We start from the raw sequence: 22038 nt of genomic DNA, 5'->3' as shown, positions 1-22038 counted from the left end.
CGAGGAGGGGGTGCATAAGTTGGATATCAAATCCTGCCTCTCGCCAGCAATGATTTTGTGTTGTTTGTTTGTTTGCGATCGATCAATGTATCATACTCATACATAGAGGGCGGTGAATGTGAATGCCCTGTTGCCTCTCTCTTTTTATTTACAGCTAGATTTGTCTTTTCGGATGCATGAGAAATCACTTCACACGAATCGACCTCCTTTCTCAGAAATCTCAGCTCTTCGACCTGTCAAGTTCAATGAAGGCAAAGGCTCGACCTGGCTGGTTGCACGACAATGGAATAACCCGTTCTAGGCACGGCTAGCTGTCGCCGCCTAGGCGTGGTACCATTTCAGGCAAGTTCCGACGGTATGTGTTTGGTGTGGTCGGCGGCAATAGCATGGGCCACGCGGTGTAGCGTTTTGCTTGTGTTTCTCGCTCGCTCCTCGAGATCGGGACAAAGAAAACAGTTGCCGACCTCGAAAACTTGGATTTTGGCGCGCAAGTCCGGTGATGGGCTGATGGCCAGCTGTAGCAGTTCATACTTGGTGCGTACGTAGTTTAGTTCCGTCCCGTGTCAGAATTCATGTCGTCGCGCGCAGGTTCGCTCCGTGTCCGTGCGTTTGGTAGTCGGCCCTCATTCATTCACACATTATAAAAACCAGTGTGGATTGGAACCGAAGATATAATATTCTAAACATTTTACAGCTGCGTCTTTGCGGCTCGCATCGTCTTTGCGGCAGTCTCCCTACTATGAAGGCCCAAAACGTAAAATCTGAGATAACATTCCAAATAGTATCTAGGGGGAGTGCCTCTCGTTACGGAAAACAAGAGCATTCAATAGGCCAAATATTGATGTCCAGACAACCGGCGCAGGAGTATCCAAGATTAGGTCGATGTAGAGAGGGGCCTGGAGACCCAAGAGGGACCAGACCTGAGCAGCGCATGTGCAGAGGAGGGCGAGGTGTGTTGCGTCCTCAAAAGATAAGTCGCAGTGCGGGCAAGACGACATAGAGGTGATGGTCTTGCGATGTAAGTTCATCATCGTGCTTAGCCTGTCACGGCAGAGGAGCCTGCCGAAGATCTTAACCATGATAGGTATCTTGGAGCCCCAGATGTAACCTGCAATGAGATCAAGCTCATGGTCAGAGGAGAGCAATGAGCAGGCGGACCTTGAGGTGAACGGGGAGCCGTGTGTGAGGAAACCGTCGTCGACCGCATTGCTTGTGGTAACATCCTGCAACAAAGACAAAACATGAGGAAGCTCGGCAGAAGCCACGTTGGTTAGGCTGTTTCGTAGAGTAGTGAGTAAACCATTATGCATGAGATGAGATACCAGGACCGAGCGTGAAGTTGAGTGAGAAAAGAGGTTGGGGTTGTTTTCTGCAAGTGGGGTCGACAGAAGCCAAGTGTCGAGCCAAAAGAAGGTGGAAGTGCCATTGTTAGTAAGCGCATCCCCAACGGCAACCTGCAAAAAACCTCCCGCATCCGTTCGCGGACGGTGGGACCAGTCCGCGGACATGGATGCGGAGGTCGACATCCAACGTTAACCGCATAAATTTCAAACTATTTTTCAATAAACCAGATGAAATTCATGCAAACATGGGCGGATTTCGAACAAACATGATGGGTTTCATACAAAAACGGTGGATTTAATTACATTTCGAATATTCAGAACGAAAAAGATCCGCCCGTAAATCTGTCCTACGACGGCGGCACCCGGCGTCGAAGCCCATGTCGTCCTCCTTCCGTCGTCTCCATGAGCACCGGCGATAAGACTGACGAAGTGAAGGTGCAGTCTCCAGCGAGGAAGAGTAGAACGCGGGAGACGGACCGGCCCACATGGGACACCAGGCCCTGCTGCCCCCCATGGCCTACTCATCCTGGAAGGAGTTTGCGCCTTGTCCGTCGCCGGTGGACGTGAGGTCCACGAGGGAAATGGTAGCGCCTTGGTTGCCATCGTCCCGCATGGTCGGCTGATGGTTCATCGGCGGCGCTAGGAGGCGAGCTGGCTATGTTCTCCTCCACGACCGCCTGCAGTTGCGCCTGCCGCTTCCTGCCGAGTGGCGGCTTGAGAGCGGTCGGTATCATAGATGGCACACTGCTCTGCGACAAAATTTTGGTTTTCCGCGGCCATGGCCGCCACGGCCTCCTCGCTCGCGCACTCTCCATAGACTTTGCTCTCAGCCAGCCGATGTTGCTCCAGGAGGAACAGGTTGTACCGCTGTTCCTATTGCGCCTGCTGGATGCCAACAAAAGCAACGGCGCAGGCTGGACCTCCTCCATAGCAGCATTGAACTACGCATGCGCCTGCTTCATGGTGAAGCCGGCATGCACATGAGGCGCGGGAGCCAGGCGGAGTCGTCGGAGCCTATCTCCATCGTGGTGTCGCCCTCGTCGTTGGAGACGTCGGGCGAGCTGGCCAGCAAGCCGGCCTCGATCCGCCTGGCACGGCGGCTATGCTAGGCGGCCGCAAGGGCGGCTGATACGTCTCCAACGTATCTATAATTTATGAAGCATTCATGCTATTATATTATTTGTTTTGGATGTTTACGGGCTTTATTATACACTTTTATATTATTTTTGGGACTAACCTATTAACCAGAGGCCCAGCCCATATTGTTGTTTTCTTGCCTATTTCAGTGTTTCGAAGAAAAGGAATATCAAACGGAGTCCAAACGGAATGAAACTTTCGGGAAAGTTATTTTTGGAACGATAGCAATCCAGTGGACTTGGAGTGCATGTAAGGGAAGCTTCGAGGAGGCCATGAGGCAGGGGGCGCGCCCACCCCCTCTGGGCGCGCCCTCCATCCTCGTGGGCCCCTCGTGGCTCCCCTGACCGACTTCTTTCGCCTATATATCTCCATATACTCTAAAAACATCGAGGACAACAATAGATCGGGAGTTCCGCCGCCGCAAGCCTCTGTAGCCACCAAAAACCAACCGGGACCCTGTTTCAGCACCCTGCCGGAGGGGGGATCCCTCACCGGTGGTCATCTTCATCATCCCGGCGCTCTCCATGACGAGGAGGAAGTAGTTCACCCTCGGGGCTGAGGGTATGTACCTGTAGCTATGTGTTTGATCTCTCTCTCTCTCTCTCTCTCTCTCTCTCTCTCTCTCTTGTGTTCTTGAGGTGATACGATCTTGACGTATCGCGAGCTTTGCTATTATAGTTGAATCTTATCATGTTTCTACCCCTCTACTCTCTTGTAATGGATTGAGTTTTCCCTTTGAAGTTATCTTATCGGATTGAGTCTTTAAGGATTTGAGAACACTTGATGTACGTCTTGCATGTGCTTATCTGTGGTGACAATGGGATATTCATGTGATCTACTTGATGTATGTTTTGGTGATCAACTTGCGGGTTCTGTGACCTTGGGAATCTATGCATAGGGGTTGGCACACGTTTTCGTCTTGACTTTCCGGTAGAAACTTTGGGGCACTCTTTGAAGTACTTTGTGTTGGTTGAATAGATGAATCTGTGATTGTGTAATGCATATCGTATAATCATGCCCACAAATACTTGAGGTGACAATGGAGTATCTAGGTGACATTAGGGTTTTGGTTGATTTGTGTCTTAAGGTGTTATTCTAGTACGAACTCTATGGTAGATCGAACGAAAAGAATAGCTTCATGTTATTTTACTACGGACTCTTGAAAAGATAGGTCAGAAGAATAACTTTGAGGTGATTTCATACCCTACCATAATCTCTTTGTTTGTTTTTCGCTATTAGTGACTTTGGAGTGACTCTTTGTTGCATGTTGTGGGATAGTTATATGATCCAGTTATGTTATTATTGTTGAGAGAACTTGCACTAGTGAAAGTATGAACCTTAGGCCTTGTTTCCTAGCATTGTAATACCGTTTACGCTCACTTTTATCACTTGTTACCTTGCTGTTTTTATAATTTCAGATTACAAATACTCATATCTACCATCCATATTGCACTTGTATCACCATCTCTTCGCCGAACTAGTGAACCTATACAATTTACCATTGTATTGGGTGTGTTGGGGACACAAGAGACTCTTTGTTATTTGGTTGCAGGGTTGTTTGAGAGAGACCATCTTCATCCTACACCTCCTACGGATTGATAAACCTTAGGTCATCCACTTGAGGGAAATTTGCTACTGTCCTACAAACCTCTGCACTTGGAGGCCCAACAACGTCTACAAGGAGAAGGTTGCGTAGTAGACATCAAGCTCTTTTCTGACGCCGTTGCTGGGGAGGTGAGTGCTTGAAGGTATATCTTTAGATCTTGCAATCAAGTCTTTTTGTTTCTTGTTTTATCACTAGTTTAGTCTATAAAAGAAAACTAAAAAATGGAATTGAGTTTACCTCATACGCTTCATCTTTTTAATATCTTTCGTGAGAATGATGGTAATGAAAATTGTGCTCAAGTGGTATAAGAAGAAATCTATAAAATGTTTGGCACTAAATATGTGAATGACGAGCATGATTGCAATGTTGTTAGTATGAATTCTTTGAATACCCATGATGCTAATGATATGCAAAGCCACAAGCTTGGGGATGCTATGTTTGATGAATATGATATGTTTAGTCCCCCAAGCTTTGATGAAAATATTCATTGTGATGAAAGCATGCCTCCTATTTATGATAATTATACTGATGAAAGTGGATTTGGAGAGGTCATGACTCTATTTAGTGATGAACCCACTAATTTGGAAGAGGTTCCAATTGATTATGAGAACAAAGTTGCTATCTATGATGATTATTGTGATGACTTGTATGCTATAAAGAATAAAAATAACCATGAAACTTGTCATCATGATTTTAGTTTTCAATTGGATTATGTCTCACATGATAATTATTTTGTTGAGTTTGCTCCCACTACTATTCATGAGAAGAAATTTTCTTATGTGGAGAGTAATAAAGTTCTATGCTTGTAGATCATGAAAAGAATGCTTTATGTGCTGGTTATATTGTTGAATTCATTCATGAAGCTACTGAAAATTATTATGAGGTAGGAACACATGCTTGTAGGAATTGCAATAATATCAAGTTTCCTCTCTATATGCTTAAAATCTTGAAGTTATGCTTGCTTTGCCTTCCTATGCTAGTTGATTATTGTTCCCATAAGTTGTTTGCTCACAAAATCCCTATTCATAGGAAGTGGGTTAGACTTAAATGTGCTAGTCATATTCTTCATGATGCTCTCTTTATGTTTCAATTTTTATCTTTTATGTGAGCATCATTGAAATCATCATGCCTAGCTAGGGCGTTAAACGATAGTGCTTGTTGGGAGGCAACCCAATTTTATTTTTGTTACTTGCTTTTTGTTCCTGTTTAGTAATAAATAATTAATCTAGCCTATGGTTAGATGTGGTTTTATGTTTTAATTAGTGTTTGTGCCAAGTAGAACCTTTGGGAAGACTTGGGTGAAGTCTTTATGATCTTGCTGTAAAAACCAGAAACTTTAGCGCTCACGAGATTAGCTGCCATTTTTTTTACAGAAGAGAGATTTTAGGTTGATTCTTTTTGCCTATGATTAATAGACAAATTACTCATGCCCAACAATTTATTTCAGAATTTTTGGGGTTCCATAAGTATACGTTTTATACAGATTACTACACACTGTTCTGTTTTTGACAGATTCTGTTTTCATTGTGTTGTTTGCTTATTTTGATGAATCTATGAGTAGTATCGGAGGGTATGAACCATAGAGAAGTTGGAATACATTATATATTACACCAATATGAATTTAAAATGATTTCATTACAGTATCTAAGTGGTGATTTATTTTCTTATACTAACGGAGCTTACGAGTTTTTTTTGAGTTTCGTGTTGTGAAGTTTTCAAGTTTCGGGTAAAGATTCGATGGACTATGGAATAAGGAGTGGTAAGAGCCTAAGCTTGGGGATTCCCAAGGAACCCCAAAGTAATATTCAAGGACAACCAAGAGCCTAAGCTTGGGGATGCCCCGGAAGGCATCCCCTCTTTCGTCTTCGTTCATCGGTAACTCTACTTGGAGCTATATTTTTATTTACCACATGATATGTATTTTCTTGGAGCATCATCTTTTTTGTTAGTATTTGCTTCCTGTTATTTATAATAATGTTTTGCATCTTTATTTTTAATAAAAATGTTAAGGATAACTTTTACCATGCTTATTTTGCAAGTATACATGTTGCTGTTTCAAATCAGAAAGTTTGCCTCTGTTGCAAAAACTCCCTAGAAAAGTCAGAGAGTGGTATAATGGTGAATCTTTTGAATAATGAGCTCTGATAAATCTTATACATCGTAGTATTTTTCTTATAATTTTTGGAGTTAGGGAAGTATGATGAATCTTGAATTCTTTACAGACTATACTGTTTTGGCAGATTGCCGTTATGTTTGCATTGTTTGCATATGTTTGCTTGTTTAATGATTCTATTTGAGGATAGGAGTATTAAATATACAGAGACATTTAGTATACAATGTTGAATAATAATTTTAGTAATTTGTTACAGTATAAAATGATAAGGTTTTTGCATTGTTTTATACTAACTTATCTCACGAGTTCTTGTTGAGTTTTGTGTGCATGAAGTTTTTGAGATTTAGGAAACTGAGATATAAAAGGAATTAAGGAGACACAAAAGCTCAAGCTTGGGGATGCCCAAGGCACCCCAAGATAAATTTTCAAGAAGTCTCAAGCATCCAAGCTTGGGGATGCCCCGATAGGCATTCCACCTTTCTTCTTCAACAATTATCGGTTAGTATCGGTTGAACCTAAGTTTTTGCTTCTTCACATGAGTTGTGCTATCCTTGAAAGGTAATTTTGTTTTGTTTTGCTTGTTGTTTGAATAAAATACCAAGATCTGAAATACTTAAATGAGAGAGAGTCTTCACATAGTTACATAATTATTTAACTACTCATTGATCTTCACTTATATCTTTTTGGAGTAGTTTTTCATTTACTCATGTGCTTCACTTATATCCTATGAGTAAATGGTTGAATGAGTTGAATGTCATAAATCTGTAATTATATATGTTTCATATGCTTACCCCGTTGGGAGTAATGACTTCACATATAAGAAGTAGAGGTAGTAAATTTATTGAAGGTTAGCAAGCATTGTATTGGTCACTTGAACAATTCATGAAATAATATTGAAGGAAGAGAAATTTCACATATAAATATACTATCTTAGACATCTTCTATGATTGTGAGCCCCATTAATTATTTTCAAACCTGAGCAATTTAGTTAAAGTTGGACAAGGAAGACAAAGTAATGAGTTATGCTTGGGTGTATTTGTATAGAAGTTATATTGTTATAGATCCTCCAACATGTGGTGCTTGCTATTTAGAATCCTTTGCTAGCCTAAATATCTGTACTAAGCGGGAATACTGCTTGTGCATCCAAATTCCTTGAACCAAGTTTCTCCCATGAGTGTCCACCATATCTACCTATATGCGGTATTTACCTGCCGTTCCAAGTAAATTTGCATGTGCTAAACTCTAAACCTTCAAATAATAATCCGTTTTGTATGCCCGAATCGCTCATGTAGCAACTAGGGGCTGTCAGTATCTTCCATGCTAGGTGGGTTATTCTCATGATGAGTGGACTCCGCTCATCATTCACGAGAAAAATGGCTGATAACTGGGATGCCCAGTCCCATGATCAAAAGATCAAAATCAAATCAAAATAATTGCAAACAAAAACTCCCCCAGGATTTATGTTAGTTGGAGGCACCCGTTGTTTCGAGCAAGCCATGGGTTGACGATTGTTGGTGGAGGGGGAGTAAAAACTTTACCGTTCTGTTTGGGAACCGCCTATAATGTATGTAGTATGGAAGATATTGGGAACTCTTGGTTGTTATGTTGACAATGAGATCATACCTCTCAAAATTATTTATCTTTATTTCAAAATCGAGCTCTGGCACCTCTACAAATCCCTGCTTCCCTCTGCAAAGGGCCTATCTTTTACTTTTATGCAAGAGTCAGTAGTATTCCTTCTCATTCCTACCTACTCTTTAGTTGGCAAGCATCGTGTGTAGGGGAAAGATCTTAGCATATATGGCCATGCAAATATATTTGATCATGAATTATTATTGTTGACAATTATCTATATGATAAGTGAGTTGGGAGGTGAAACACTAAGCCCCTATCTTTCTCTGTGTTCGATGGATGCTATTTGTTCTAAGAATATGCTTTGAGTGGTAGCAATCATGGAAGACTATATGATAGTTGAGTATGTGGAGTTTGCTAAATCAAAGCTCTGACATAAACCCTTCCTGAAAATAAGATGAATTGTAATTGTTTGATGACTGAGAATGAAGTTTGCTAGTTTTCAAGAAAGTTTATGGTCTATGCTTTAACATGTGAATAGCTTGTTACTTGATCTTGAAAAGTTTTATGAGATGAACTACTGTTATGACATATAATCATGCTATAAAAGGTGATTGAAATTATCATTGATCAAACTTGTGCACCTGCTAGCATTCACACTTCATAAGTTCTTTCTTTTATCATTTACCTACTCGAGGACGAGCAGGAATGAATCTTGGGGATGCTTGATACGTCTCCAACGTATCTATAATTTATGAAGCATTCATGCTATTATATTATCTGTTTTGGATGTTTACGGGCTTTATTATACACTTTTATATTATTTTTTGGACTAACCTATTAACCGGAGGCTCAGCCCATATTCTTGCCTATTTCAGTGTTTCGAAGAAAAGGAATATCAAACGGAGTCCAAACGGAATGAAACCTTCGAGAAAGTTATTTTTGGAATGGAACAAATCCAAGGGACTTGGAGTGCACGTAAGGGAAGCTTCGAGGAGGTCACGAGGCAGAGGGGGGGGCGCCCAACCCCTCTGGGCGCGCCCTCCACCCTCATGGGCCCCTCATGGCTCCCCTGACCGACTTCTTTCGCCTATATATCTCCATATACCCTAAAAATGTCAAGGACAACAATAGATCGGGAGTTCCGCCGCCGCAAGCCTCTGTAGCCACCAAAAACCAACCGGGACCCTGTTCCGGCACCCTGCCGGAGGGGGGATCCCTCACCGGTGGCCATCTTCATCATCCCGGCGCTCTCCATGACGAGGAGGGAGTAGTTCACCCTCGGGGCTGAGGGTATGTACCAGTAGCTATGTGTTTGATCTCTCTCTCTCTCTCTCTCTCTCTCTTGTGTTCTTGAGGTGATACGATCTTGATGTATCGCGAGTTTTGCTATTATAGTTGGATCTTATGATGTTTCTCCCCCTCTACTCTCTTGTAACGGATTGCGTTTTCCCTTTGAAGTTATCTTATCGGATTGAGTCTTTAAGGATTTGAGAACACTTGATGTATGTCTTGCATGTGCTTATCTGTGGTGACAATGGGATATTCATGTGATCTACTTGATGTATGTTTTGGTGATCAACTTGCGGGTTCTATGACCTTGGGAATCTATGCATAGGGGTTGGCACACGTTTTCTTCTTGACTTTCCGGTAGAAACTTTGGGGCACTCTTTGAAGTACTTTGTGTTGGTTGAATAGATGAATCTATGATTGTGTAATGCATATCGTATAACCATGCCCACGAATACTTGAGGTGACAATGGAGTATCTAGGTGACATTAGGGTTTTGGTTGATTTGTGTCTTAAGGTGTTATTCTAGTACGAACTCTATGATAGATCGAACAGAAAGAATAGCTTCATGTTATTTTACTACGGACTCTTGAAAAGATAGGTCAGAAAGAATAACTTTGAGGTGATTTCGTACCCTACCATAATCTCTTTGTTTGTTTTCCGCTATTAGTGACTTTGGAGTGACTCTTTGTTGCATGTTGTGGGATAGTTATATGATCCAGTTATGTTATTATTGTTGAGAGAACTTGCACTAGTGAAAGTATGAACCTTAGGACTTGTTTCCTAGCATTGCAATACCGTTTACGCTCACTTTTATCACTTGTTACCTTGCTGTTTTTATAATTTCAGATTACAAATACTCATATCTACCATCCATATTTCACTTGTATCACCATCTCTTCGATGAACTAGTGCACCTATACAATTTACCATTGTATTGGGTGTGTTGGGGACACAAGAGACTCTTTGTTATTTGGTTGCAGGGTTGTTTGAGAGAGACCATCTTCATCCTACACCTCCTACGGATTGATAAACCTTAGGTCATCCACTTGAGGGAAAATTGCTACTGTCCTACAAACCTATGCACTTGGAGGCCCAACAATGTCTACATGGAGAAGGTTGCATAGTAGACATCAGCGGCCATCGCGTGCTTCATCTCCGACGATAGACTGTCCCACAATGCTTTCTCGCTGGCGGTCATGGCGGATGTAGTGCAAGGGAGGATGTGGAGGGGCTGATGTTGTGGTGTGGAGTTAGCCGGGTGTGACCGCCTTTATATAGCGGATTCGGAAGAGGCCATACATTCAGGTGCGTCAATGTGCGGCACCAGAGTGGGTTTCTTGGCCAGCGAGCCTACTTAATGGCGGCCGATAGAAGGTCAACAACATTCAATGGACGAGGTAGATATACGTCCCGTCCCGTCCAGTCACGTGTCTCCGGCATTGAACAGGCGCGTGAAGGAAATATGCCCTAGAGGCAATAATAAAGTTGTTATTTTACATTTGCTTATTTCATGATTAATGTATTATTCATGCTAGAATTGTATTAACCGGAAACTTGATACATGTGTGAATACATAGACAAAACACTGTGTCCCTAGTAAGCCTCTACTAGACTAGCTCGTTAATCAAAGATGGTTAAGTTTCCTAACCATAGACATGTGTTGTCATTTGATAAACGGGATCACATCATTAGGAGAATGATGTTATGGACAAGACCCATCCGTTAGCTTAGCATGATGGTCATTCAGTTTTATTGCTATTGCTTTCTTCATGTCAAATACATATTCCTCCGACTATGAGATTATGCAACTCACGGATACCGGAGGAATGCCTTGTGTGCTATCAAACGTCACAACGCAACTGGGTGATTATAAAGATGCTCTACAGATACACTACAAAAAAAAGACACATCCGTGACATTTCGTGCCGAACGATTTTTTTTCTGTCATACATATGACATTTCTATGATGATAATTGTGATAAAACCCGGTATCATCATAGATGTGGTGGGCTCCTACTTCTATGACAAAAGAACATGACAGAAAATGGGCTTTTCGTCCTGGGCAAGCCGGAGAGGCAGCTGCATGACATTCTTTGGGCCGTCCATGACGAAAAAAACCGTGGTAGAAGCGAGGGCGAGGAAAATTTCAGGGAGTTCCCGGTTACGGTGGGTGGTCAGGGGTCGAGCGATGCACGTTTCTCTCGTACATGTACGCGCGTGTGTGCGAGGCGTTGGCTCTAACTGAACCCGAGCGAGCCATTGGGCTTTAACTGAACCCGAGCGATTGCACTGCAGGCTACGCGTTACTGAACCCGAGCGATCGATCGATGGCTGTTAACTGAACCCGGTCGAGCGATTCCTTAGCTACTGCTGCTAACTGAAGCCGATCGATGCTGCCTCTCTAGATGAACAGTGAGCGTTGCGGGAGGGGGGGTTGGATGAATAGTGAGCGGTGGGAGTGGATGAACAGGACCCTTAGCGTTGCCTATGGATGAACAGGACCCCGATCGATCGAGCCGGTTGGGGCTGGATGAACAGGACCCCGTGGAGGGCTGGATGAACATGACAACCCCGTGGAGGGCTAGATGAACAGTAGACGTGGAGGGCTAGATGAACAGTAGACGGTGGAGGGGTGGATGAACAGTAGCCCATGGAGGGGTGGTTGAACAGGAGCCTGCGGAGAGGGGTGGTTGAACAGTAGCCGGTGGAGTAGCGCGCGGTGGAGGCTGGATGAACAGGAGCCCATGGATGAACAGTCGTAGGTGGAGGCTGGAGGAGGTCGACGGTGGATGAACAGTAGCCCGTGGAGGCTGTAGGAGGTCAACGGTGGAGATGAACAATATCCTATGGAGTCCCGTTTTGCGGTACGCCACACCCCTCCCGATGAACAGGACCCCCGTTTCGACCGTAGCGCTCCAACACAAGTGCGTTTCGTCCGTTTTGCGGTACGCCACACCCCTCCCGATCAACAGGACCCCCGTTTCGACCGTAGGAGGTCCGTTTCCTCCGTTTTGTGGTACGCCAGACCCGTCCTGATGAACAGGATCCCGTTTCGAACGTGGCCGGTCGAACACAAGGCCGTTTCCTCCATTCTGCGGTACGCCAGACCTCGTTTCCATCGCCTGTTCCTTCCAAGCCCTCTCGATGAACACGACCACGCATTCTGTTCCGACCCAGCCGGTTGGCTCCCACGCGTTCCGTTGCCTCCCGATGAACATGACGCATTCCGTTGCCTCCCCATGAACACGACGCATTCCGTTGCCTCCCCATGAACACGACGACGACGCTGTCTCTCCGTTCCGACCCAGCCATGTACACGAGTCCTGGCCGTACGTATGCGCGAGTAGGCGTTCGAGACCCCGCCCATATGTACATACGTGGCCGTATTTTCTTTCTTGCACCCTGGTCGTTGTACATACGTGTACATGCTACGTGCGCGCCTCTACTATGATACGTGCGCGCCTCTACATCGACCAGTATGTACGTACACGTTCGCGACCAGAATGACAACACTACGTATGCTTCGACCAGGTGGGTCCCGACTGTCAGGCACTTCCTTGCGTGCGAAGATGTAGCTGGTGGGTCCCAGCAGTCAGGGGCGAATTTTTTTGCCCAGACGCACTTCCTTGCGTAAGAAGATGTAGCTGGTGGGTCCCAGCAGTCAGGGGGGCGAATCGTTTTTTTTCCAGACGCACTTCCTTGCGTAAGAAGATGTAGCTGGTGGGTCCCAGCAGTCAGGGGGGCGAATCATTTTTTTTGCCCGGACGCACTTCCTTGCGTGCGAAGATGTAGCTGGTGGGTCCCAGCAATCAGGGGGAAATGTTTTTTTGTGAAATATGGTGGCCCGTCCGGTGGGTCCCTGCTGTCAGGTGGAGGAATCATTATTTTCCGCGTCATAAGGAGGCACTTCCTTGCTGCGGCCGTGGACCCAGCTGTCAGCCTCTCCACATACAGTCCACGTCCAATGAAATTTGTTCCTTGACCACGTTGACCACGCCGCGCCGAGAGTACCACGGTGGTGGTAGACGGCGAGGCCTAGGAAGGGGACGACTCGGAGCCGGGGAAGACGCATCAGTGGATGCCCACGCGAAGAGGAGTACGAGGGTTCACTAGTTCAGCTGCGGTGTGAGGCTGCTGGCGCCGCAGAATAACAGGGGGTGTGGGTGAGTAGAGGGATGGCCTAGCCAGCGGCGGGAGTAGTAGGTGGTGATGAGGCCTCCGCGGCATCACAGCCGGCCACGGGAGGCAGGAGCAGGCGGCACGACTGGCGCTACTTTGGGCGGCTGGAGCAAGAGGACCAGAGGTTGAAGAAGCACTATGGCCGTTGGATGGACATCATACGGTCACTGGAGTATTGACTAAGTTGACAAAGCCCTCAGTCCCCGTCAACTTAGTAGGCCCATAAGTCAGCCACCCACTATGGTGGGTCCCAGCTAGCAGGGGGGTATTCATTTTTTTGTGCGTAATAAGGAGACACTTCCTTGCGTGCAAAGATAGCTCGTGGGTCCGACCTGTCAGCGGGGGGGCACGTTTTTTTCACGAAATACAGAAGCCCTTCCGATGGGTCCCAGATGTCAGGTGGAGGAATCATTATTTTGCGCGTAATAAGGAGGCATTTCCTTGTGTGCGGCCGTGGACCCAGCTGTCAGGCTCTCCACGCACAGTCTACTTTCGATGGTGTCGTTCGTTGACCACATTGACCACGCCGCGCCGAGCGCATCCAAGGTGGTGGACGATGGCGAGGCCCCACACAGGAACGAGCCGACGATGGGAAGACGCGAGAGTAGAGTCGCAGACGGAGAGGTGTACGAGGGTTAACTGGTTCTAGTGCGGTGTGGTTCGGCAGTCGGTGGAGAAGAACATGAGGTGTGGAGGGGTGGAGGGATGGCCTGGCCAATGGTGGGGTAGCGCTTCATAGCGAAGCGTGCTAAGCAGAGCTGCTAGCAGCAGGAGGCGGGAGGTGGTCCCGGCGGCGCTGGAGGAAGAAGACGAGAGATTGAAGATGGATGTTGGTCGTTGGATGTAAATCCAACGGCTAACATGTCAGAATCATTTGTTGACTAAATTGACAAAGACTTGCCTTGGCTTCGACCTATTGGCCCACATTTCAGCCTCCAAAAATGTGGCACGTCTTCAACCCATTTTTTCAGAATTTACAGTCTTTTTTTTGCGCGGTAGAATTTACAGTCAATTTGATATTATTATTTTTGAATTATAGCCATTAGCTGGGCTGGGTGAATAAATTATGTAGCGTCCATGCGGCCCATTTATTTTATTTCCTAAAAAATTATAGACCATTTGCACTTTCTTGAAATACATGATTTTGTTGGGCTGATTCTAATTATAATGTTGGGTTGGGCCAGCAATGTTATCAAAAAATAAAAAGGGGTTGAACATTTTGTTATAAATATATTTAAATAATAAGTGATATTATTACATTCATCCTTAAATCTTACCAAGCTTTTGTACACAATCACTAGGATTTTCGTGCCAAAACAATCCAGGATTTTATTGTTAAGAAATTATTTTTATAAGTTAATAAGATGTGGGATATTGTTTTCTTACATATGTAAGTATCTGTTAAATATATGATGACAATACAAATAATATATAATAACATATAAAATAATTTAAATATATATAATATAGTTATAAGGGAAACATAAGTTGGACCTGGCGTTCCTATTCTTATATAGAAAAATAGAACAGACCTCTGCGTTTTCTACAAAAAAAAATACATAAATTGGGCTGCCAATATTCAGGAAAAATAAAACCTCGGATGGGAGGTCCATAGGCCAGTCGATACATGACGGCCCTCAAGAAAATACAAACAGGCCTATGGACCTCCCATCCGAGGTCGTGGGGTGCGCATGTTAAAAATGAAAGCCTAGATGGGGCAGCCCAAAACCACGTCCACGTTTTCTCTGTGTTTTGCACACTCGACATTATGTGGGCATTTTGACTGTGCATCATATGAAGATGTGCTATGCATGAATGTTGATCAGCATGATGTTAACTGGCTGGTAGTTCCATTTTCCACCATGAATAAAACTTCCAACATGATGTTAACCCTATTTGAAAAGGCTGTGTTAATATAAATGCTCTGCCTCTGAAAGTTGCAGTTTCTTATCTGAAACTGAACTTGCAGTTTCTTATCTGAAACTGAAACTTGCAGTTTCTTCTCTGAGAATCACATTGTCTGCACTTTTATACTCCTATGAAACTACATTTTTTAAGTGCTAAAAATAGATCTCTAGAATTCATAAAATAATTCATATGCTCAATACTGCAAATCTGAAATTCAGAAGACATTCATATCCGAAAGTACTCTCAAAATACATAACACAAAACACAATTCACAACCTGCAAATACTGACAACCCTAAGCTCCTCCTGACAATTCACAACCTGCCCGACTATTGGGCTGGGGGGGGGCAGTCCCCTCCTATTCCTTGGTGGTAGATAGCCGCCCCGTGAGACGATATGAACGGCGAGGGAGACGATGGCAGGGAAGCGTCATCGGGCCAACTGCTTTTCTCCTCTTGCAGTTGGGTTCGGTCGACGAAGATTCCACCGGCTCGCTCTGGCAGGACACCCTCACGAACGGCACCCTGTAGATGCTCGATCCTTCAATCTCTGGTGGATGCTCCATCTGGGATCGATACTCCCACCACCGCTCGCCCACGATCGGATTCGGTGAATCTGTTTGCTCCATGGCCCAAAGGAGCGGCTTTATGTACTCCGACGCGACTCCCTCCTGGAGTATCGTCGCCTTTTTGCTCTGTTGCAGATATTTGGCCATGGATGTCACCGTCGCCGCTAGTTGGTCCTAGTTGTCAAACCAAGACTGTATCTCCAACATCCTAGCTAGCTTCACAGGGTCGCCGTCTGCGATCCTCACGTATCGGTTGTACTCCTCCATCGATCTACTTCTCCACAGCACCTTCACTCACCGGCGGTGGTTTTTGAATGGAAGAGGAGAGGAGCAGCGCTGGTTTTGGATTAGAACGGGAGAGGAGAGACGCTGGTTTTAGACTGGAACAGGAGAGGAGGGGCGGTGGTTTTGAAATGGAAGAGGAGAGGAGCAGCGCTGGATTTAGATTGGAACAGGAGAGGAGCGACGGTGGTTTAAGAGGAGAAGAGCGGAAGAGCGGCGCTGGTCTTGGAAGTATTTTTTTGTTGTTTTGCGTATTTTGGGTCAAAGTTTGACCACGTACTGTATTTGACAAGCAAAATGTGAATGCATGTCACCAAAAATTGTATCGTTTGGTTCGTATCTGAATGTACTTTCAAATTATATTATTTTTGCAACGTATAACATATATTTTATATGTAAAAATCATGGTGAATTATGACCCAGAATAAAAGGATGACTAGTTAATGTGGGGTCGCTTTCTTAATTGAATGGTAAATTGATTTTGATTTTGATCCATTCACAGCGCGCCGGCCCTCTCGTCCAATCCTAAGTCGCTGCCGCATGCTCCTCTCCCTCTTCTCCATTGCAAAACCACCTCCTCTCCTCTCCATCATCTCCATTTCAAAACCACCGTCTCGCCTCTCCCTCTTCTGATCTTCTCCATTGCAAAACCGCCTCCTCTCCTCTCCATCATCTCCATTCCAAAACCACCGTCTCGCCTCTCCCTCTTCTAATCTTCTCCATTGCAAAACCACCTCCTCTCCTCTCCATCATCTCCATTCCAAAACCACCGTCTCGCCTCTCCCTCTTCTCTATTGCAAGACCACCGTATCGCCTCTCCCTCTTCTCTATTGCAAGACCACCTCCCATCTTCCAAAGCTAGCACCGGACCACTCAGAAGGACATCTATGGAGAGGATGCAGCAGCGAATCAGGCAGATCGCCGGCGGCGACCAGGCAAAGTTAGCCAGGTTGAAGGAGATCCTTAGTTGGTTTGACAAAGAGTGGGAGATTTCGAGGATGGTGCGGGCCATGTGGCAATGTATGCGAAAGAGCGAGACGGCGGTGATGAGGGCGGCAATGTACATGTACTCTTTGGCGGCAGTCACGCCGCAGTCCTCTGAGTTCATCGAGTATCTCCTCTGGGCGATGGAGCAGACAGATTCGCCCGAGGCCACAGTCAGGCGGAGGTGGTGGGCGTATAGGTCGAAGGTCGAGCACCCAGAGGATAACGAATCGATCGAGTATGGTGTGCTGTTCGTGAGGGTGCAGAGCCAGCCGGAGCCACAAGAGTATTCGTTCTCCCACCGCAAGAGGAGGCCGGATGGCGCGACGTCGCTTCCCCGCCGTTCTCCACGGTTTCCTCGATGCTCGCCTCGTTTCAACGGTGGCGGTAGGGTTTAAGTTAAGCTTCGCACTAACCTAATCTTCCACCTGCTCATGCTTACAATCAGTGTGACAGCTAATGAAAATCATGCTTACAATCAGTCTCCGAGTACTATGCCAATCACCCTAAAATAGCTCTGGACCTTTGGGTCAAAGTTGTGACACAGTGTACAAATAAATAAAAATAGATTGGTGCTTCTTTCAGAAAAGAGTACTCCCCAAACTGCCAATACAAGCTACTAGTATTGGGTTAGAGGATTTGCTGCCGAGAAAGATCCGTCCACAGAGAGCGCCACACATCCCACTAGTGGTGGTGGATGCCAATGTGTGCATGCAACATGGTTGGTGTCGGTAATTTTTTGTTGGCATACCTCGCACTCTGCATATATGCCAGTTCCATACGTACATTTGTGCAGTTCCACCAAAATGCAGCTGAATAACCCTGTTTGCATAGATAATGAAAAAGCGTGATTACATTATAGTGGCACTAGTTGATGAAACACACAAAATAAATAGAAGAAAATATTGCGATAATATCATAGTATGCCATGCTGCGAGGGCGAGATGGGCCCTGCGACGCCTCATACTGTACATCGTCCCAAGTCTCCCAGATACACCTTCTGTCAGTGATGAACATAAGTGTACAACGGTAGTACAAGGAGGCGCCTGGAGACATTCAAATCTCTATTTTTGTACATATCAACTAAAACTAAGCACCCCAGTTTGCAGAAACGCTTAAACATTAATAATGGGACTAGTTGATGAAACATACATTAACAAAGAGAAGCACTTTCTTTATCTACATTGAAAATGAAATGATAGAGATGACACTCGCTCTATTTTAACTGTATTATTACTTCATTTTATCAGTGACACTAGGGTCGAGCAGGTGGCAAACGAGGTGTACCGTGCGTCGCAAGGATGGAGGCTGGAGGTGCTTAGACTGGGATGATGAAGCGGGCTCTTTCAGTCACCAACATGGATGATTCAATTCATGGGACCTTTTGGTGCAGTTCACCTAAAATGAAGCAACGTCCCGTGAGCTAGCAGCTTCTTCTTCAATTTTTTTAAGAAAAGGGCTCCAGCCCCGGTTCCATTTCCATCAGAAAACGAAACCCATAGAGCTTCTTCTTCATTAGTTGCAATAAAATTGAGCAACATCAAGGTTGGTTGTGAAACTCCTGGAATGCTGAACTATAATTTGGATATCATTTGTGCAGTTCAACTAAGATCGAGCGTGAAATGTATATCTCTGTTTGCACAAAAAAAGGTGGAAAGGAGGGTGACTAACAAGTGATGAAACATGCATCAAATGAAAATAAGCATGTTCCTTATCTGAATGGAAATCCTACAAGGACAGTAGCAATTTCTAAAGCAGTGGCATTGCTAGATATTAGTGTGGGCATTAGGATTAACTATGACAACTGTTAAATACGACATTACTTTGGGCACGGGAGAGTAGGCGGACCAGGACAGTTGCATTTCTAATGAAAAGAACCAACTTATATTAATGGGAAATTTAGCAGGACATGTAAAAAAGTGCCATTGATTCATATTACTGGAGGCATTACATTGAAAACAACATTGGTTTAATGTGTCCTTACTTTTAACAGTGCGACTGCTACATTTTACCAGTGGCATTACATAAGAGTGGCTCGGGGCAACAAACATCAGAACATGATATCTGGGTTGGTCCCATTTTTGTTTGGTATAGCCACCTTATACTATGTGAGGCTAGCAAATCTAGTGCTGGACTTACTCTGTTGACTTGTCCCCCAGTCCCCGCTTTCTTTCCTTTTTCAACCAATAGATTGGGTTTATATTGAGTTTGTACTGCATTTCCCTTTATTTCCCTATTAGACCTAGAGACTAGTTGGATAGCCAGTCTCTGCTACTTTTCGCTCCCATTATTTCCTCTTTTGACCAAGTCCTAGATTGAGGTAACAAATCCTCCCCCACCCCCACCCCCTTTCTTCCTTGTTTGAACCAAGTAGTACTAGATTCGAGTGCATGAAGTAGTTTTACCTCTTAAACATAAAAAAATTAGGTGGTTTTCGAACAGCCGATCGATCCTATCTATGAGGGGGCCTGAGAAATAGTAGAAGATACAAATGCAGCGACGTTAGGAGCTCGGGAAGTAGAGCAAGGCCGGTTTCGAAGGACGTTATACCTGATGGTCGCCGGGATGTCGCTAGGTGTGCGGCGGGAGACCGGATCTGCCCACACTACGGCAGCGAGGAAGAAGGGGTCGGAGGCCCTCCCTCGCCAGCGGTGCTTGGGAGAGAACGACAATGCAGGCTGATCGGGATGCGCCTAGCAGTGGGAAAGAGCCATCACCGAGGACGACCGCGTGAACATTGCACCTTCTCACCTTCCCCGGTGGAGAGGATCCTGCTGGATCTATGACCAGCGGTGAGCAGAGAGAGAGAGAGAGAGAGAGAGAGAGAGAGAGAGTGGCCACCGCTGTCGTGTTTAGATCTGGAGAGGCCAAGACAATGTGAAGAGAGCAACACTAGCAAGCAAGCGCGGAGGCTCCTGCCTATATAGTGGAGTAGTACTAGTTTTCTTTTGTCTACCGGAGCCGGCTTGACCTCATCAATGACTGTCAAGAAGTCTTCATGCACGTGGCCCGGAGGCGCAGTTGTCGTCATTTTGATCTGAAGCGTCGGATTATAACATATAACACAAAAAAATGCCACATGACAAGAAATCATAACCTCACTGCCCAAAGGAGACAACATGAATCCCGACGGACAAACTAGACGAGGAACAAAGCTCAAATTAAAGATAAACTCGTAGAAAGGGGGTCCGCCGATAGATGTCCTAATTAACATAGTCAGCTTGAACTAGATGGCACCCGAGTAGTCTTCGTGCATGTGCCCCCAATGACTAGCCCAACTCAGTTGTCGCTATTTAACCCTCGCAGTGATCCGAAGCACATGACACCTAATTTTGCGAGATGACAAGAAACCTTTTTTAGATTTCTCACCACAACTACAGCCATGTACAACACAACCTGTACAATATGTAGATGATGGCCAATCCAGGTGTGTCTGCTGGAGTCTGGTCACATGCATGGACAAACTGATCTTCCGTGTCTTGCAGGGATCGTCCAGGCACCAACGTAGTACAACACTTCTCTAGCACTATCGCTCGTCTCCCTCTTCTATTAAGTCACCCGACTTGCGGGGCCAGGGAGTGTGCCTATGGTCGGTTCTCAATTGTCATCCCACATGTGTGTGAAACACAATATGACGCGTGTTCCATTCGGAGAGCAGCGTGCCAGACCGACCGACCGTCTAGGGTGCGACGCGAATGCGACGGGCGTGTTGTATACTCCATACATGTGTACCGCCGGTTTCTAGAGGCTTTGCTCCATGGCGCAATCCATGGATACAAAATTAGTATATTGTATACTATTTAAAAGTCGAGGGCAGGGCGTTTCCTGCGCGGTAGGAGGTGGGGCAGTTCCGCCTAGTCGGTTCGACAGAGATGTGAGAAGACGAGGGAGTAGGCTGCTGCAAACGTAGGGCTGTGTGATTTGACATCGAGTTACTGCTGGACAGCTGGGGCCCCATGATTTGACTTGCCATTATCGTTTTAACTGCGGCGCTACGACCGGCGTGAGTCTCCTGATTCCTGACCACCCCCATACAGGTGCCTCTCCCAATGCTCCACCATGTAGACTATAGTAGAGGCTGGCTCTTGCATTAGAGCCCATTTCTCCACTTTTTCCTTGCCTCTCTTTCCTCCACTTATGCAAAAATGCCATGTAAAGCGCACTATTGTACTTAGGTTGGTCGTAATGGAGAGTATCATATACTAGTATCCTGCATATGATACTTTTGTATGATACTACATCCGTAATGCATAGTATCATGTGTTGGTGTCATAGGATAGTTTATTTATTGTCATGCGTGACACATAGTAGCACATCATTTAATATGATACTACAGTATCATATTATGATACTACAGTATCATATTATGATACTCAACTCTCTATTTCTTCATTTAATTCGACGTCACCTCATCAAGATTGCATAGTTGGCATGCATGATACTACTCCCATTACAAGCAGCCTTACTTGCTCCTACAGGTGCTAAGCTTGCCACATAGGCATAAAGGCAATGAGGGCAAACTGCATTGCATTCACATCGTGCAGCCTCTTTTCCCGGACCTCCTCTCATTACTTCCCTCATGCATTAATTGAAGGAGGATGCATTGGCCGTTCAACATATCCAGAACTGCTACTCCCTCCCTCGTCTGCATTATAGCCGTATCGGGAACTGCGCCGCCCGTTGTCAAATCGAATACTCCCTCCGTCTAGGTGAGTATTAAGTCATCTTACAAAAACCAAATAGTAAACACATAGGCGTGGTGCATTAACTCTCACGTTGTTTCTTATTTTTTGACATAAGTAGAGGAATCAACCAACAAGAGATGTGGGGCTTGTATGCTTTTAATGACTTGAGACTATCAAACATGACATGTAGTGGTCAGTTTGTTGCACAAGAACAAATACAACCCACGTCAGCACACACGCATCTTATAGCATCACATCCAATGGCTATAAAAGATGAATGAGACCAAATTATATCTCATCTAGATGAGTTCTAGCAAAACTATATTAATAATACTTAGTACTCCTGCGCCATGTATCATAGGTGGTGTT

The sequence above is a fragment of the Triticum aestivum genome, chromosome 3B (genome assembly GCF_018294505.1).
Source record: "Triticum aestivum cultivar Chinese Spring chromosome 3B, IWGSC CS RefSeq v2.1, whole genome shotgun sequence".
Classification (NCBI taxonomy): domain Eukaryota; kingdom Viridiplantae; phylum Streptophyta; class Magnoliopsida; order Poales; family Poaceae; genus Triticum; species Triticum aestivum.
Note: the sequence above shows the minus strand (reverse complement) of the source record.